The 20,763-nt window shown below is 36.1% G+C and overlaps 1 protein-coding gene across 2 annotated transcripts in view; it reads left to right on the forward strand.

Annotated features, from left to right (window-relative positions):
* Nucleotides 1-20,763, forward strand: part of DIAPH2 (diaphanous related formin 2) — a 1,008,307-nt gene that overhangs the window by 962,932 nt on the left and 24,612 nt on the right. The gene's annotated exons all lie outside the window — the stretch shown is intronic.

Consider the following 20,763-nt stretch of genomic DNA (forward strand, 5'->3'; position numbering starts at 1 on the left):
GCATGATCTTGTGGACCACTTCCATTGCCCGACAGTTACCCTGATTCCATGTATTCAGCACCTCTTTCACCTTCCACTCAGGGCCAACCATGACAATCAACCTTCATTACTTAAAGGACCATATTCAGAGATACTTGCAAAAATGTTAAGGGCTTCATTGGAAGTCACTGATTCTCTCAAGAGATACAGTTCCCTCTGTTGAGAATATCAGTTCTCTCCAGGATGTGGGTGTATCTTCACTATCATTTTCTGGGGCTCCACCCAATGACATAATCCACTATGACAAAGTGAACACTCACACACTCCCCAGAAGCTTGCCCTGTGTCAGATGCCCCCCCCCCTTTAAGGATCCCAAACATACAACTTTCCATATTACATTCTCTAAAGAGTTTTCACTGCACCACAATTTCAACGACATACCTGATAATCTCCCATGATCAAATGTTCCCCTCACCCTCTCCCCAATTTCTTGGACAGTCTGACCCATCCTCCCATCCGTAGCGCGCCCCTAAAGCCCACACAGCCCCACCCTGTTATCCCTATGCCCCCATTTTATCCCTTCCCTGTACAAATACTTACCTTCTGCTTATCATAGATTTCACCCAGGTAGCTGTCAACTCACAACCTTATTCTAACCTCCAAATACCTTAAAGTTTACCATCAAGTCTCTAGCTCTCTGAGACAGCTTGGTTTACTTATTTCATATCAGAGACGTCATGTAGTATTTATCCTTCAATGCCTGGGTTGTTTCACTCAACATAAGGTTCTCAAGATTCATCCATGTTATCACTGTATTTGTACTGTATTTGTTCTTATAGCGGAGTAGTGTTCCATTGTATGTATATACCACATTTTATTTATCCATTCATCGGTTGGTGGGCATTTGGGTTAATTCCAACTTTTGGCAATAGTGAATAGTGCTGCTATGAACATTGGTGTGCATATATCAGTTTGTATCCTTGTTTTCAGATCTTCCGCATATATACCCAGCAGTGGAATTGCTGGGTCATATGGCAAATCTATAGCTAGTTTTTTTAGAAACCGCCAAACTGTCCTCCACAATGGCTGGATCCTTCTGCATTCCCACCAGCAGTGGATGAGTGTTCCCATTCCTCCACATCCTCTCCAACAATTGTAGTCTTCTGACTTTTTCATAGCTGCCAGTCTTATAGGAGTAAGATGATATCTCATTGTTGTTTTGATTTGCATTTCCCTAATAGCCAGTGATTTTCAGCATTTTTTCATGTATTTTTTTCACCATTTTTATTAATTTTGGAGACGTGTCTGTTCAATCTTTTTCCCATTTTTTAAATGGGCTGTTTGTCTTTTTATTTTCAAGATATAGGAGTTCTTTATATATGCAAGATATAAGTCTCCTATCAGGTATATGGTAACCAAATATTTTCTCCCATTGCTTAGGCTCTCTTTTCACTTTCCTGACGAACCCCTTTAAGGTGCAGAATGCTTTAATTTTGAGGAAATCCCATTTATCTATTTGTTCTCTTGCTGCTTGTGCTTTTGATGTGAAGTCCATGAAGCCGTTTCCTATTACGAGGTTCTGTAGATGCTTCCCTACTTTGCTTTCCAAGGTCTTTATGGTCTTGGGTCATATATTTGAGTCCTTAATCCATCTTGAGTTGATTTTTGTATAAGGTGTGAGTTGGTAATCCTCTTTCATTTTTTTACATATGGATATCCAGTTCTCCAGGCACCATTTGTTGAAGAGGCCATTCTCTCCCTGTTGAGAGTGTTTGGTGGCCCTGTCAAATACCATATGGCTGTATATATGAGGATCTATATCAGAACTCTCAATTTGGTTCCATTGGTCAATATGTCTATCTTTGTGCCAGTACCATGCTATTTTCACTACTGTAGCTTTGTAGTATGTTTTGAAGTCAGTCAGTGTGATTCCTCCAGTTTCATTTTTCTTTTTCAATATGTCTTTGCTATTCGGGGCCTCTTTCCTTTCCAAATAAATTTCATAGTTAGTTTCTCTAGTTCATTAAAGAATGATGTGTTGATTTTTATTGGGATTGCATTGACTCTGTAGATCAGTTTTGGTAGGATAGACATCTTAATAATATTTAGTCTTACTATCCATGAACAGGGAATATTCTTCCATTTATTTAGGTCTTCTTTGATTTCCTTGAACAGTTTTCTGTAGTTTTCTGTGTATAACTCTTTTACATCTTTGGTTAAATTTATTCCTAGGTATTTGATTTTTTAAAATTTACTATTGTGAATGGTATTTGATTCCTGATTTCCTCCTCAGATTGCTCATTACTAGTGTACAGAAATGCTACAGATTTTTGTGTATTTATCTTGTAACCTGCGACTTTACTGAATTCATTTATAAGTTCTAGATGCTTTGTTGTAGACTTCTCAGGGTTTTCTATATATAAGATCATATCATCTGTAAATAGTGGAATTTTGACTTCTTCCTTTCAAATTTGGATGCCTTTAATGTCTGGTTCTTGCTTCAGTGCTCAAGCAAGTACTTCTGACTATGTTAAATAGGAGGGGTGATAGTGGGCATCCTTTTCTTGTTCCTGATCTTAGAGGGAAAGATTTTAGGATTTTACCATTGTAAATGATGTTAGCTGTGGGTTTTTCATATATACTCTTTATAATGTTCAGATAGTTTCCTTCTATTCTGATCTTTTGTGGTATTTTTATCAAGAAAGGCTGCTGTATTTTGTCAAATGCTTTTTCTGCATCTATAGATATGGTCATGTGATTTTTTCCCTTCAGTCTGTGAATGTGGTGTATTACATTAATTGATTTTCTTATATTGATCCATCCTTGCATACCAGGAATGAACCCCACTTGGTCATGGTGTATAATTTGTTTAATGTGTTGTTGAATACGATTAGTTAGTATTTTGTTGAGGATTTTCGCGTCAAGGTTCATTAGAGAAACTGGTCTGTAATTTTCCTTTCTTTTGGTGTCTTTGTTTGGCTTTGGTACTAGGCATCTATGTTGGCATCAGAGAATGAGTTAGGCAATGTTCCTTCTGTTTGAAGTTTTTGAAGAGTTTCAGCAAGATTGGTGTTAGTTCTTTCTGGAATGTTTTGTAGAATTTACCTGTGAAGCTGTCTGGCCCAGGGCTCTTTTTAGTTGGTAGGCTTTTAATGACTGATTCTATCTCTTGTGACTGGTTTGTTGAGATCATCAACTTCTTCTTTTGTCAATGTAGGCTGCTTATGTGTTTTTAGGAATTTGTCCATTTTCTCTAAATTGTTTTTGTTGGAATATGTTTTTTCAAAGTATCCTATTATGATCTTTATTTTTTTGGATTTAGTGGTGATATCTCCTTTCTCATTTCTTTGTGTGTGCATGTGCTTTTGCATCTTCTCTCTTTTTTCCTTTGTTCATCTAGCTAAGGGTTTGTCAATTTTATTGATTTTCTCAAAGAACCAGTTCTTGGTTTTGTTTATCTTTTCAAGTGCTTCCTTATTTTCTATTTCATTTAGTTCTGCTCTGATCTTTGTTCTTTCTTTCTTTCTTCTTCCTTTGGGGTTAGTTTGTTGTTTTTTAAATAATTCCTCCATTTAGTTCTTCAACTTTAGCTCTTCTTTTTTGATGTAAGAATTTATGGCTATACATTTCCCTCTCAGTACTGCTTTTGCAGCATACCATAAGTTTGGATATGTCATCATTTTCATTAGTATCAAGGCAGTTATTAATTTCTTTTGAGATTTCCTCCTTGATCCGCTGTTTTTCTAAGAATGTGTTATTTATCTTCCAAATCTTGGTGCCAAATCTGCGTGTCTGGCCCTTGCAGATTTCCAGCTTCATTTCACTGTGGTCAGAGAAATTATTTTGTAAGATTTCTATCTTTCTGAATTCATTGAGACTTTTTCTGTGACCTAGCATGTGGTCTATCTTGGAGAATGATCCATGTACACTTGAGAAGAATGTATATCCTGCTGTATTTGGGTGTAATGTTCCGTATATGTCGATTAGGTCCAGCTCCTCTAATATATTGTTCAAAGTGAATATAAGGCAGTAAACAGAACAAAGATATTAGTAAGAAAAAGTCAAAAAAATAGGGGGGCAAACAAATAGAGGTGTAATATAAGAGAAGCAATCAATGATAGAGGATAGAAAGATGTAGTGTTAGTGACCAAAATCAATACATACAGAAAAGATTAAATGGAGGATGGAGAAATACAGCAAATGTGAAGCTCTCCCTGTAGCACCTAATGTAAGAAGAATAAGAGAGCAGAGAAAGAAAGAAAGAGAAAAAAAGGGACTAAAGGAAGTGGGGAAGTAGGCAGGAAAAAGAAAAAGAGAAAGAAAGAAAAAAGTGCCTTGGGTGGGTAAAGAGGAAGGAAAAACATGGAAAAACTAACCAAATACTAGGGAAACTTTCAAGCAAGGAATCCTGTTTGTAGTTAAATAAAACACTTAGGGATTGGACGTTCCCCCTTTTCTCCCTTCCTCACTTCCCTCTCTCCCAGGCAGCAGGAAAGCTGCCTGAGAGGTCCAGTAGGAGATTCAAGTGGGTCCTTGTTGAATCAGCTCCACACAGAAAACAATGCTCTTAATTTCTAGAGAGAGAGCACCCACACCTCACCAGGAACCCCAAGTATGCTACTGGAGGCTTGGAAAGCACCTCCTACATTCCTTCTCTTTTAGGTATGCTATGAGAGGGGTAGTTGATTTTCTGACTCCACTTTCTCCCAGGCCAAGTTTCCTATCCCAGGGTATTTAGGAATCGGGTTTCTCAGCAGATTCACCACTCCTCTCTTCCCAGACTCTCCCCAAACCAGTCGGTATGCTCCTCCGATCCCATACCTCTGGGAGCGCTGGACTTGGGAAAGGGAAGTCCGGGACTCTGGAGACCCAGGGCATGTAGGTCCATGAAACATGGGCTACATGGACTCAGGGGACATGGACCTGCGGACCACGCATCAGGGGACCATGGAGCCCAGGAATTCCACCGCACAACCGACAGATCTCAGGAAATACCGTGGCTGCCAGCCCCAGGGGGATGGGTCCCATCAGTCCACAGCTTCTGACCTCTGTACTTGTAAGCCACAATTCTACCTTTAGCAAGCACCACCTCTGCCACTCTCTCTCCAAATCGATGTCCCCACACACTCTGACCTGCAAGCCCCCATGACAGCCCGCTCCAGCAAGAATCCAACTCCACTTGGCTGCCTCTTCACAGGAGAGTCCGTAAGGTGCACTCACTCAGATGCCAACTTGCCCTGCCTCCATAATGAACAATCTAAAGAGGAAATCAAGAAAAAAATTCATATACAATAGCAAAGAGTAGAATCAGATAAATAGTAATAAGTCCAACCAAGGATATAAAGGACTTATACACAGAAAACTACAAAACATTGCTAAAAGAAAGCAAAGACCTAAATAAGTGAAAGGTCTTTCCATGTTCAAAGATCAGAAGACTAAATATTATTAAGATGACAATTTTACCCAAAGTGATTTACAGATTCAATGCAATCCCAATAAAAATTCCCACATCCTTCCTTGCAAAAATGGAAAAGCCAAACATCAAATTTATATAGAAAGGTAAAGGGCCCCTGATAATCAAAACCCTCTTGAAGAAGAACAAAATTGGAGGACTCACGATAACCAATTTTTAAAGTTATTACAAAGCTATGGTAATCAAAACCAAGTAGCATGTAGGGAAAGGAGAGTCAATGCCTAATTGGTATAGAGTTTCCTTTAGGAGTGGTGGAAAAGATTTGGCTCGGATGGTTTTGATGGTAGCACAACATTAATTAACACCACTTAATTATATATTTGAATGTATTTACAGTGGAAATTTTAGGTTGTATATATATATATATATATATATTATTAGAGTAAAGATTTTTAAAATCCATACTGCTGTGATCAGCTTACAATAGGTTGGCTCAAAGGGAAGGCAATGCAGAACTCTATGAAATAAAGGACAGAGAGAGAGACACAAGAGAGGAGATACAGATGGGACCAGGGGACTCACAGCTCCTCAAACTGTGAGCCTCCACCCTAGTTTCTACCTCGTATTTATTGGAAACAACCGAGCAGCTGTTTGCTATCAGAACTGCAGCAGCATCTACAATAATAGGAAACAACTGCAACATCTACAATAAGGCAACATCTACAATAGAACAGGTGAAACTCTTTTTCCCACACCATACAACTGTACAACACAGTGGACCCTTGTGTAAACCGTGAACTATAGTTAATCATATAATTATAATAATATTGTTTCATCGATTGTAACAAAGGTATCATGCTTATGCAAACTGTGCCCAGGGTAGGGGTGGTGCTTATAAATGAACTTGAACTCTGTACTTAATGATTTTTCTTAAACCTACAACTTTTCTAATAAAAATCAATCAATAAAAAATAAACAAAAAATGTTTTAAAATGTTATGGGAACACAGAAAAAAGCGTGATTAACATTGTCTTAGAATACCAAAAAAAAAAAAAAAGGCGGCGGACTTGGCCCAGTGGTTAGGGCATCCGTCTACCACATGGGAGGTCCAAGGTTCAAACCCCGGGCCTCCTTGACCCGTGTGCAGCTGGCCCATGTGCAGTGCTGATGCACACAAGGAGTGCCGTGCCACACAGGGGTGTCCCCCGCATAGGGGAGCACCACGCACAAGGAGTGTGCCCCGTTAAGAAAGCTGCCCAGCGCGAAAGAAAGTGTAGCCTGCCCAGGAATGGTGCCACACACACGGAGAGCTGACACAAGATGATGCAACAAAAAGAAACACAGATTCCCATGCTGCTGACAACAACAGAAGGGGACAAAGCAAAAGATGCAGCAAATAAAACAGACAACTGGGGGAGGGGGGCGGGAAGGGGAGATAGGTAGGTAGGTAGGTAGGTAGGTAGGTAGGTAGGTAGGTAGGTAGATAGATAGATAGATCTTTTTTAAAAATAAAAGAATACCAAAAAAAATAAATAAATAACTGAAGAGCTGTCTTTTGAGCTGGGAGATAAAGGATATTGTAGTTAATGGATGAGTTCATGTTCATGAGTGTGTGAAGCACATTCTAATGAAAAGCAGCAATATGTGTAAAAACTTGGTGTCATGAAAGAACCTAGAATCCCTCATAAAGGCAAAGAGTTTGGTGCATTTAGTGTTATTTGATGGATTTAAGGTTATTTGTAGGGAATGGCAGAATCCATAGATGGAGAGAATATACAGGTGGTAGATGGTGGAAGGCCTTCTACCTCATGCCAAAGAATTTGGACTTTATAATATGTAATAGGAAGTATCCCCAAATCCCCTTGTGGATTTTTTTAAAATCCTTAAAGCAATGAATGTATTTAAGTAGTATCATATAATGAAGTGAAACAGTAACTAATAAAGGATCTTACAAATTTAGAAAAGCCATTTTGATTTAGAGAAAATTATTTGAAAAATAGCAAGTTTTAAGGAACTGCATTTTTATTTATCTCTGGTATGTATTGGAGCGCAAACTAAGTTATCAAGATTCATTGAAACCATTGCCTAGTAGAGGTCCTTAAGGATGCAGTTTTAATGAACAAATGCCTAAATTAAAGTTAGCTTATCAGTAGTTTGTATGTAAGTTGATGCTCATAAAGTACTTGGGGGGATTTCGAAAGTTTGTTCTCTTAAGCATTTTTCCTTCTCTCCATTAAAAAGATTGTCAGAAAAGGCTTCATATTTAAATTGGGTTTTGAAAGATAAATAGTGGTTTTCCTGGTGAACAAGGGGTCTCAGCTATGTAGTCAGTGACCTAGGTATTAGGCACAACTATTTAAAATGCTGCTAGAAATGAAAGGAATGCCAAAATCCCATAACTGCAAAAAATTCATAGTGTATGTTGCCGCGTGAGGATGTGAAGGGGCAAGGTGGGTGTGGTGGTTTGAAACTGTATATACCCCAGAAAAACATGCACTTAAATCTAATCCATTCCCGTGCGTGTAAACCCATTCTAATTAGGATCTTTTGATGTGACCTACCTCTTGCAGGGTGGTACTTAATCCTATTAATGGAGACCTTTATAAAAGGAATGATGAGAGGGGGAGGGGAAGGGAGAGGGAGAGGAGAGGAGAGAGAGGAATTTTTCTGAAACTGAAGCAATAAATTCCCATTATCTAGCCCAAACGATTTCATGGTATTTGCTTTAAGCAGTCTAGGAAACTATAGCAGGTATGGAAAATTAGGCACCAGACCCAGAAAAGTCCTGATACAAAGAAGTATTACTTTTTATATAATATAGGGGCCACTGACAGATTTTAAGCAGAGAAGGACCATGGTCAGATTTGGTTTTAGAAATAGACCTCTGGGAGCAATTTGGAAGAAAAGACTAGAACTGTGATTTTCAAACACTTTTTTTTATGCAGAGAAATCTTTTCATCTAGCAAGGTAGATAAAAGATAAGAGATGTCTTTTGTTAGAATAAATAAATACATTCAAATGTATAGCATTTGTTTACTATGAAGTCAGTGAAAACAGGCTGCTTTAAGCTCAAAAGTATGAAATTGTTATTGATTATAGCTACAGTGTTACGTCAGCCTCAGCAAGAAAAATCCCATCTGTATTTATCAACGCACCATACTGAGATAATTCTGATTTGCTGTACTAAGTTGTCAATGATAACAGTTTTAAACAAAAATCCTTGCCATGCAGGTTGCTCTTCAATTGAACTGATATAGAAATATAAAGTTATAGTGGGAAAAAAATTCCTAACAATAGTTACAACAGCTCATATTCTTTATCATAAATATAAGCACCCAAAACTTAAATGCTAAAATAACACATACTATATTATTACACCTCTATTTTATGTATGCACTTTTTATTTCCACGTGCATGGTAAACACTCGGTAAATATCTATTGAATTAAACTGATCAAGAACAAAATATGTATTTAAACAATATGAAGCCATGAAGATTTTAAATCAAGAGTAGCTTTATTCCATATCAAGATAGACTTTGTCCTCTGGTCCAACCTCCAACCCTGATTTAATCTTGACCTACCAGATTGGGAGATATCTTTTTATGGGAAAAAAGATCATGCTTTAAAAAAGAAAGGACACATACATTTGTATGGGATAAGAGGAAGGATGTCCCTCTCTCATTCCATGAGAATCTGCTGCTAAGAAAGGTTGGGAACAAACCTATTAAAATCCTGTCCACCTTCCAAAGCTCAGATCAAATTCCACCTTCTTTATGAGGCACTTCTGAAATCGCAACATTTCCTGAGGGCCACCCATATGCCAGGAAGGGAACTAGATGCCAGAAATACAAACATGAAAAAGATAGTGTCCCTGCCATATCTCATCTAAATTCCTAGCATCTCTTGTCATTCATTTGATATTTAATCATATCTTTCCATCTATATAAGATACTCTAAGCCCCATGATAGCAAATTTCTGTAAATTTAATTCAACATACTTTAGCCACAAGCTTTGTGACAGGTCCATGCTAGATGTTAGAGATACAAAGATGTAAAGTCCTCAAGTAGCTTGCATTTTAACCTACATAAACCCCAGAGGATTGCTACAGTATATCCAAGAGTAGCCCGTTAGCACTGAAGGTAATTTTTTTAATCCTCTGACCAGATTAAAAATGAAACAAAGGTATATATTCTTTTTTCCAAATGTTTCATTTTGATTTTATTTTCTAGAGACCATGCTAATGCCACATGAGAAACCCTTATATCCAACTCAAGTTATACTTTATATCCTAGATGGACAATTACACTAAGAAAAATTTTATTACGTTAACCATTACAGCAAGTCATTGGTATAATGAATGTCTAGGGCTAACTTTTATTCATGACTATATATCTAAGCATTCCCTATATTTATTTGAAGCATATGAGGGGGGAACATTTTTAAATTTTTTACTCCTAGGAATGTTTTTTTTTTATTGTGATTGTTTGTTTATTCCTCCTTCTAGTGGTACATATCACTGTGATACTTCCCATATTTGATGATGTGTGTCATTTGAATTTGTATCACTGGCTTAGAACATCTTCCTCTTCTAGGTGTCTATATTGTCTTGATGCATATATTTGTATTGCTTTAAAAGAAAAACAAAAATTTGAATTGCCAGAGATAGACACACCAGTAGGATTAATCTTAATGGATGTGTAGAAATCTTTTTTCCTCCCTTATATTATGTAAGTTATTCTCCACTATGGTGCCTTTTAAATACAACTCAACAGTAGATAACTGACTACTGAACAGTGTACTACTGCCTAGGATATGTTTTTAGTTGTTGGCTTTTCTAAGTAATTACTTGTCAGAAAAGAATGAGAATGGATCAGAATATTCATTTTGACACCTTGAAATGGAAGTGTTAGTTGACTATATGCATTAAATCCCCCTGCACCTTTTGGGCACCACTGATCAAAATACTAAGTGAACTTTTACTTCACTCTGCATTAAATTCGTGCTGCTTGAACTTTGAGCCTCCAACAGGCTTTTTCCCAGTACCCTGCTGGATCTTTAGAACTAAACTCTTGAATCATTTTCTGTCTTGAGTATCTGCCTTGTCTTAGAGGTACTCTTACATTTGCTAAGACTTCCCATTGGACTGTGCAGACTATGATTTCCAGATCATGACAGTGTCATTTGATATCTTAGTTTAAACATCACCAAAGTGGCTTGTGCTGAAGAACTGGAATTAAAAAGAAAATGGTAAAATAAAAACAACAAGGCTGTTTCCTCTGTGCCTATTGTTAAGAATGCATGGGAACTTAGATAAAGAGGTTTGGGGGTTTTGTTGTTGTTGTTGTTATTTTTACCATGAATAAATCCATAAAACTATGAATATTTTTCCAGGGAGCATTTATAAAGTAGAAAACCAACAGTAGAAAACATAAGAGGTAGCCCATTTAAAAGAGGGTCTATCCTTCAATAGTCCTTGCAATTAATAAAGCCAATTATGATAAAGTTTTATAGAGAAGTGTTCTGGTCTGTTAGGCTGCCAAAAGCAATATACCTTAATTGGGTTGGCTTTTAACAGTGGGAATGTATTAGCTTACCAGTTTGCTGTTCTAAGGCCCTGAAAATGCCCAGATCAAGGCATCATCAAGACGATACCTTCTTTCTGAAGACTGACTGCCAGCAAACCTAGACTCCCCTGTCACATGGCAAGGTACATGGTAGCATCTGCTGGTCACTCCCTTCTCTTCCAGATTTCATTGCTTCCATCTTCTTGCTTTCATGGCTTTTTCTCTCATGGCTTTTTTTCTTCATCTGAATTCCATTCTCTTACAAAGGACTCCAGTAAGAGGATGAAGTTCCACCCTGAATGAGGTGGGTTAAATCTTAAGATCCTATTTACCAAAAGATCCTACTTACAAAGGGTTCACACCCATATGAATGGATTAACTTTAAGAATATAAGTTTCTGGGGTCCATACAGCTTCAAACCATCAAACCAAGTAAACTATTGTTATAGAATACTTTAATCTACAATATTTTGTTTGATCCTCCCAAGAAACATACAAACATAGTAATAGAAGGTTGCTCTCCTCAGCAGATGAGGAGGCTGAGGATGAGAAAGGTTAAGTGACTTGCTCTAAGTCTCCTTGTTTGAATGACATTGATTCATATTTGAAGGCTAGCTCCCCTGAGTACAAATTTTGTGCTCATTCCACTACATTATGCTGCTTCTACTTATAACATGGGATTTGGGGCATATCATTTAGGAACTGTTACTGACAAAACCAACCTGTGCTTGGGACAGAACTTAAAACTTAAGGTGACTCTGTAATTGTTCATGTAATGCTTGTCTGTCCTGTAAATAGGTAGCATTATTACTACTTACTCCAACATCACCATTTTGTGGTACAAATTCACCAAATTCACACAGACCCCTTCACCCCAAAATAAGTATAGTTGAATTGTGCACATGAACTTCGTACTTAGGGGGGGAAACACCTAGAATTTTACTTCCTCTATGTTAAAAAAAAATTGCTACAACCACCAGATTTTTTAAATCTTTTTTTCATTATTTTCTAATAAAATATCTATGGGAAAATTAGATTTGTGCTGATTGATTTTTAAAAATCATAATAAGCCTTCATACAATTAAGTCATATCTGAGAAGAGAAATCTATTTTATTTATCTTACAATCTGAAAATGGAGTATTATGAGAATAAGCCTTCCTAAAGTAGGAAATAAACGTCTTAAAAATGAAGTTATGATAAACATTAGGCTCTTTATGTAAGAGGCATACAGAATTACAAAGCAAACTGGGGAGGACCAATTGGAAGGATTTATGACAATGTAAGTAGATGCATTTTAGGTTATTTGTGAGATTAATCCTTCAGTTTTATGCATTCAAAGATATGACAAACAGTAGCATGTCTAAATCTAGGCTTATATTATGACCCACTTTTTATTGTTACTGTAAGGAAGGGTAAAAATAAAATTAAAAAAAACTTATCATTGCATGGAGCATCAATTTTTTAAATGGAGGATAATTTTACACTTAATATTTCTTCAGTTTCAAACATTATCACTTTAATTACTTTAAGGAAGTAGTTTGTCTTATCAAAAAGTGAAGGAAACTGAAGTATCCAACTTTGCAGTTGACACTCAGCTGTTCTGAGTTCACTGAAAGTGAAATGTCAAACTGCCAGGGATAAACGGCAGGAAGCTCTCTCGAGGCTCATGAGTGGGCTGAGAAGTGGCAGATGAGCTTCAGTGTGGGTAAGGTAATGCATTTAGGAAAAAGTGAAGGTAAAATATGTCAGTTTGCATTCACAGGCTGGCAGGCTGTGACTTCTCAGTTCTACTCTTGAAAAGGGATCAAAGGTACATTCCATGAAAAATCTCAGGAATATACTGTAGCCACAAAGGTCAACATTCTGCTGGATGGCATCAGAAAAGAGACTGGCATCCAAACAGAAGAATTTTTACTACCTCAGTACAAGATTTTTTTTTCCATAAGACTTTCTAGTGGGGAATTCATAACATTTGGAATTGCCAGTAAACATCTATATTGATGACTCTTGTCTTACAGAAGACACTGATAAATTTTACCCCAATACACATCCCTTAAACTCTGAATTAAGGGTTTGCCAATCAAATGAAATGTAACAATAGCAACTATCTAGTAAGCCCGAACATTGTGCCAGGTTCATTTCCTTTATGATCTCAAATTGTCACAAGAACCTCACAAAGTAGCATTATCTTTATTCTTTTTTTTTTCCTTATTTTTTTGAAACATTACATTAAAGAAATATGAGTGTAAATAAATTATGAGTGTGGTTTTCTTCATGTTTTTGGTTTAAAATTTTATTTAAAAAATGTATTGAAAAGGTTAATATTAATGCATTTATGAATTACAAAGCTTCTCATTCTTTTCCTTCTTTAAACTTCCCTTTGTCTAAGCAAAGTGCCATCCTGTCAAAGCTTCAAAGTCAGGGACCTAGATATCCAGTCTCAGTGCTTGTAGGAGGCCATATGGTATGGTGGTTTATGGACCAAAACTATGTCCTCTACTTATTAACTACATGATCTTGAGCAAGCTATTTAATTTCTCAGAGGGGGAAACGGACTTTGGCCCAGTGGTTAGGGCGTCCGTCTACCATATGGGAGGTCCGCGGTTCAAACCCCGGGCCTCCTTGACCCGTGTGGAGCTGGCCATGTGCAGCGCTGATGCGCGCAAGGAGTGCCGTGCCACGCCAGGGTGTCCCCCGCGTGGGGGAGCCCCACGCGCAAGGAGTGCGCCCGTGAGGAAAAGCCGCCCAGCGTGAAAAGAAAAGAGCAGCCTGCCCAGGAATGGCGCCGCCCACACTTCCCGTGTCGCTGACGACAACAGAAGCGGACAAAGAAACAAGACGCAGCAAATAGACACCAAGAACAGACAACCTAGGGGAGGGGGGGAAATTAAATAAAATAAATAAATCTTAAAAAAATAATAATAATAATTTCTCAGAGGGTCATACTCCTCATTTGTAAAATGATTGCATAATACCCATTCTAAAGGATTGTTTGAAGAATCATTGATATATAATATGTGCAAGTTACTTAGCCTCTTGCATGCCACCTTGTAAGTAAAGGGCTAAATAAATGGCTAAGTGAGCCATATGTATAACTCTGGATTCATTTGGATTTACCAAATATGATGGCTATAAGGCGAGCCCCCATTTTCCTAATAAGATTTTTTGAAAAATGTTTTACCATCTTGAATATAGATGGACTTTTAGAAATCAGATGAAACAGTAAAATGTCTAATTATGATATTTACTTTAATTAGTTATACAGAAATATTCAAAATTTCAAATGATGTAAAATATCTTCATTTAGAAATATTGCTTTTCACTCGCTTATTTTTTTAAACAATTTTGCTCAAACTCTTCTCTCTCATCAGTGTTTTTATAAGCACTCGAACCAGTTTTTGAGGCATCTAACAGTTTTCTAGAGCACATTACATTTACATCCATTTAAGTTGTTAAAGATACAACACTTTAATCTGTGCATATCATCACTGTCATTTTTATCCCAAACCAAAAATACCATTTGCATAACACTAGACCAGTTTTTTTTCTTTCTTCCTATATGTGCATATTTATGATCTTCTCTAGGTATTTACTGCATTGCAGTTTCAAGTGCTCTTTCAAGGGCTTGTTTACAATGATATCCAACACTTAGTACCATGAGGTCAGATACTATAAATGTTACTTTTGACTTAAAATTTCATCATTTCCACACCCCACCCACCCACCCAATTCTGTAAATTTACTTCCATAAACATCTAAACCTCATGTTAATTGAGGTTTTCCCAGGCTGATGTATGTTCTGCAAAGAGTACTTTTAGATTCAAAATAAAGTAATTTAGAAAATACCCCTTAACATTAAAGACTTTATAAAGTCTTGAACATAAAACGACTTCCTTTTTTCTGATGGATACTTGGGAGGAAATATGTGTCTTATATCTGGAAATATAAAGAATGTAGATTTTCTTGAAATATTTATCCAACTGTATGACTTTGAGATCATTTGAGTTTCTTATTTCTGTGTGTTAAGTGCTTAAATGATCCAAACATATATGAGGCAAATTGCTCACAGTTACAGGAGTTTTCAGACCTTAGAAACAATTCAATTCAAGAAAAATGTATTGAACACCTACTATGTACAAGACACTTGCAGAAAGAAGGATGTAAATTAGTTGCAGTTCCTGTCCTCAACAGCATACAAGCTTTTCTAGGAGTATAAAACAAATATACAAATAATTCTTAGACCCAAGAAAATAAGGTATGATCCATAAGAAAGTTGTAAATTGCTCTCACTGTACACAAACAGCAGAAGCCCTATCCAGTTGAGAGAGATCAGGAAAGGCTTCAGAAGTCAACCATATTTGAAGTGGAACTTAAAGACTGTATAAGATATTCCTTGGCATTTGCGGTAAAGCAGTGAGAAAGGGGACCAGAGCCCACCAGCAGGGCAAACAGCATGAGCAAAGGTGTGGAAGAGGAAAAGCAAGAAGGATGTTCAGGAACAATGAGTAGTCCATTTTAGATGTAATTGGAATGTAAGGGGAAAATGGGGCAATGAGGCTGTGTTGGAAATGAGACTGGGCTAGATTGTGATGGCCTTTTAGGCTAAACTAAAGAGTTTGTCTTTATTCTGTAAGCAACAGAGTATCAAGAAACATTTATTAACTGGGGAGTTATATGATCAGATTTGTATCTTAGTTTTCTTTCTAATTTGATTTCTAAAAATAGCCATAGAGCAACTGAAATATTCTGGGAGAGAGAAGAATAGATTGAGAACAATTTTAAATATAGATCACAGGAATGGGAGACCATTTGGATATTGGGTTAAAGTCATAGGAGGATTTAGGTTGATTAGGTATATAGTTATATCACTTAGGAAGAGGTTTGGTGTCATAATCAACAAATTGGGCTCATCAGGCAGTTTGTGTAGGAAAAAAGGATGTAAAGAAAGGAAGTTTACACATTTAAAAAAACTAAGTCATCACATGAAATAATACCCTTTTCATAGCAAGTAAAGAAATGCAAATTAAAAGCAGTAAGGTAGCAACATATAGCTATTATAATTCTAAGCACAAAGTGATATGTTAGGGGAGCTATAAGGGAAACAGGTACAGTTTGATGGTGGTACCATTGCATGAAAATTCATGGAAATGTACACATGAAACAATGTTAAGTAAAAGAATTAGATCCCAAGAGAGTATATAAAGAATGTTGTGTGAAAGATTTTGGTCACACAAGAGTATCTAATACCTATAATAATGTATGTATGTTGGCGTATATCAGAAGAGGATTTGAAGGAATGTAAGCAGTTTAATGTTCATTTGCATTTTCTTCCTGGGACAGTTATTTAAGTGCATACTAATTTGGAAAGAATGGAATGAGAAATGATTCCTTATCATACCCCAAAATTACACACACATGCACACATCTTTGCAAACAGATGGTGATAGAATCTCATGTTCTTCATTTGTTATATTGCAATATAATGTATAAATCAAAGAATTGAAATGGTAGTTCCAATCTTTATCTATCATAAGTCTGATGAGGCAATTTTTGATCATTGTTTATTAAAGTAATGAGAAGAGAGAAAATCTTTTCCTCATAAATCCTGACAGTCTGCATTTTAAATCATTCTAAAATATGAATTCTTTGTCCTCACTAAATAAGTACAGAAAGTGTAAGATATTTAAGGCCAAACATTGCTTCCTGGCACTCTTCAAACGTTATTCCAGGTGGTCTTGATAGTAACCATTTGAGGTTTGAAACATTATCCCTATTCTCAGATAGTACTACTGAACATCTATTCAGTAGAAGGTTCTCTTCAGCATCCAAGGCAATGCTCTTTCCTTTCTGCTATGGTCTTTTTTAAGTGACTAGTTCCCAATGAAAAGAAGATTCTCTGGGTGTTATGGGCTATAGGATAGTTTTCGTGAGTTTTTGTGTGTGTGTGTTTCTTGTTTTTTGAGGTACTGGGCTGGAGATTAAACCCAGGATCCCATATATGGGAAGCTGGCACTCAACCACTGAGCCATTTTGACTCCCCTGAATTGGTTTTTCTGTTTGTTTGTTGTATTTTCTTTTTGTATTTTAGGAGGCACCAGGGACTGAACCTGGGAGCTGCCATGTGGGGAAGCAGGTGCTCAATCACTTGAGCCACATCTGTTCCCCATAGTTTTTTATATATATAAAGGAAATTTTTGAAAAGCAGCATAGTTTTTGTTTATTTATTTATTGAAATTATCTTATTTTCTTCACTTTGAATTACTGAAGTTTTTACACAGTGAATGAATCACTCATGCAGAATCCTAAAAGTGGACAATTCATGAGATATCAATTAAAGATAATCACAGGTTTTCAAAAAGCAGCATATTTTCAAGAATTTTTTTAAAAGAAGTGTATTATAGCATTTCCTTGTTTAAAAAAATAAATACTATTGCTATAAAGTTTCTTTGTAAAGGCATTTGGAAAATTTGATACAAAACATCTCAAAACATAAAAGGAATTTAATTGGAATCCAAAAATGAAGCAGGATTATCTACCACTTTAATAATTTCAATTAACTAAAACTTATGAACTGATAAAAAAAATTCAAGTTTTATTTAAAGAGTTTCTTCCTATTTGCATGCTGACCAGTAACAAAAGGAAATTAACCTATCATTAAATGATACAAAGCATAATGCAAACAATGAAAATATTTGCGTTCAAGCATGGAGAATCATAAATAACAAATACAAGGACTATAAATGGCAGTATCAAGGGGCAATTGGTACAATAGTTTATTGCCTCTGAGAAAGTTTTCTGACTCATATAACATTATTAAGACTGCACTACTATGATTGCAGTGCTAACTTCTATTTGACTGCTGGAATATTATTGAGATTGGAAATGTGTACTAGATGATAACTAATATTTTAAATTGGAGGCAGGAGGTGCTGGTTGTATGAATCATATAGAAAGATTAATTGGAAAACTGTCCTGTTTAACAGCAGACAAAGGGGTGTTTGGGTAGAAAGGGAAATATTTCAGAAATAGGAAATGTGGCTATGATGTAATGAGATTCATTTACATAAACCACATATGCACAAACATCCATCCCTTTTTGCTCTAGTCACACTATGCTTGTGACTCACGAGAGTAAGAAAGCTGGATGAAGAGGAAAATGTTCAGAAAGAGAACTGCAGAGTTAAAATCAGTGAAAGGAAGAACATTTCACAGCATTTTAGGACAGATACCCAAAAGTAAGTGCCATAAAGAATTCATGCAAAAAAGATATTGCTGTCTTGTCAAGTTCTAAACTACCTATTGACGATGCATAGCTCATTCAGATTCCAGAGAATAATTGGAAACAGAGACTTTATGAAACAGCACTCATTTAACTTGTTCACCTGACATTTGGCTTTGAAGTATATTTATTACCAATCAACTTAAATTAAAATAGCCAGCTCATAGCAAAACCCTGCAGACAGTGTTGTAAATGCTAAACTCCAGTGTGTATATGAATGACATTAAGGTTTAGACAAAGATTGAAAAAACAAGGACAGTGAACATTAACTGGATACCAAAAACCTTGAGTTCCTTCCCTTAACAATGTGGAACATAAGAAATTACTAGAAAGGGCAGTTGGCTTTTCCAACTTGCATTTACAAATACAAGAGCTTTCATATTTTAATCAATCTTAATTAGGTAAATGTCTAATGCCTTTTAATAAAGTCATGGTATCATACATTAAATATATATATACACACATATATCCATATGTGTGTATAGATATATGTGTGTATATGTACAATTATGCCTTCCACATCTTGAATTTCTCCATCATGATTTGGATATATCATGTGTCAGCATAAAGAAATTAAATGGGAATCTGGGCAGAGTTTTGCTGAAGCCACAGATGACACGCAAAGACCAGCAAATGACACAAAAAAAGTTTAGGAAATTTCAAAGTTTATTTTTGTAATGTCATTTGTTATACATGCAGTATGTTCAATATCATTCTCACATTTGTTTCATTTTTTTAAATTTTCATATTTATTTTGTAATTTTAAAATTTATTTTTCATACAGTATTTTACTTAACACTGATCTACATATAGCCTATGTAAAACCCAAATTTTACAATAAGGCACTGTAAACACTCCATAAAAGAAAAAGAAAAAATTCAGGCTTCTCTGGTATGAAGCGAGGGCCAAAATATTTTATGTGGATCTTCCAGATTGCAGGGGTGCTGCGCCCCTAATCCCTGCAGTGGAAGGGATAACTGTATATATATCGATATCCATACATTCTTCCCAAAGTGCATTTCTCCAAGACTCCCACCCAGGCTATTATGTTCTTTTCTTCTCAGGTCTTTGTCCAAATGTGTATTTAAAGACTTTGTGAACAGTGTACCATTTAAATATGTTTTCAGTCCATCAAAATGCAGATTAAAGGAATCAGTGAACTTTTCCTTACTGTACCAAAATGTTATATTATAAAATTATAGAAATTTAAAACTTATTGCTACTCCCTAATTATTTCTTTAGAGTGTTTCTTATTTGAGATCATCATGTGATCATGATCTGTCCTGTTATTGCTATCTTTCTGTATGACAATGTATTTTTTAAAGTTTATTCATATAATTGCCAATTAAATGAAGGGTAGAAAAATCATGGTTATATAGATCATTATCTTATATCACATTATCTAAGTTAAGCATCTCAGTTTCATATCTTCATTGCATAGAATAGTTATAGCAAGTCGATTCTCTTCTCTGGTAGTCAGTGTTATCATATATAAAATAAAGGGGTTGGACTTCACTTTTTTTTTTTCTTCTTCTTTTTTTTTTTTATTGACTTTGTAATAATATTACATCAAAAATATATATGTGAGGTCCCATTCAACCCCACCCCCCCCCCGCCCCACCTCTCCCCCCCCCCCAGCAACACTCGTTCCCATCATCATGACACATCCATTGGATTTGGTAAGTACATCTTTGGGCACCTCTGCACCTCATAGTCAATGGTCCACATCATGGCCCATACTCTCCTCCATTCCATCCAGTGGGCCCTGTGAGGACTTCTCTGGTAGTCAGTGTTATCATATATAAAATAAAGGGGTTGGACTTCACTTTATTCCCCAAGTTCCCTTCCAGCTTTAAAATTTTATCTTCCATTGATTATGCCTAAACTATCATACATGTTTATAAGACCATTTTTTAAATATTAAAAAAGAAAACTTTATTGACCTCATGAATTGAGAACTAATCTGACATCAAAACTCCTTTCTGCTTGAATCTGTTATAAAGGATAGATGCATTTGGAAATGTTCAGCACAAGAAAAGAGAAGGTACAGGGATAATGAAGCTTCAGGTTTATGATGGATTTGTAACTACCTTTCACTCTTGGTAAAGGACAGATTGAGAGGGGACAAATTGTACCAAATCCCAGAGCTGATAATATAATGGCTCATCAAAAAATTCTGAAGAAGGCAGAACAGGTGTAGCTCAGTGGTTGAGTGCATGATTCCATGTATGAGGTCCTGGATTCACTCCCCAGTACCTCCTTTATTTATTGTTTTAGATTTAAATTCATTGATATATTTAGGCATTTGAGAGGGGCATTTACACGTGCATGATTTCTTAACATCATGAAGTTTCATCTGGAAAATATTGGTTCAAAGAGTGTTGCACATCTTCCAAATAAGATATAATATAAAAGTAATTTACATTTATTAATACCATAAAAAATTTACCAGTTGAGAATCTTTCATGCTCATGTGGATGTCACAGTAGTCTAAATTACTAATTCATTGAAATTCAAATTTTATGA

This window comes from Dasypus novemcinctus, chromosome X (assembly GCF_030445035.2).
Source record: "Dasypus novemcinctus isolate mDasNov1 chromosome X, mDasNov1.1.hap2, whole genome shotgun sequence".
In the NCBI taxonomy this organism is placed as follows: domain Eukaryota; kingdom Metazoa; phylum Chordata; class Mammalia; order Cingulata; family Dasypodidae; genus Dasypus; species Dasypus novemcinctus.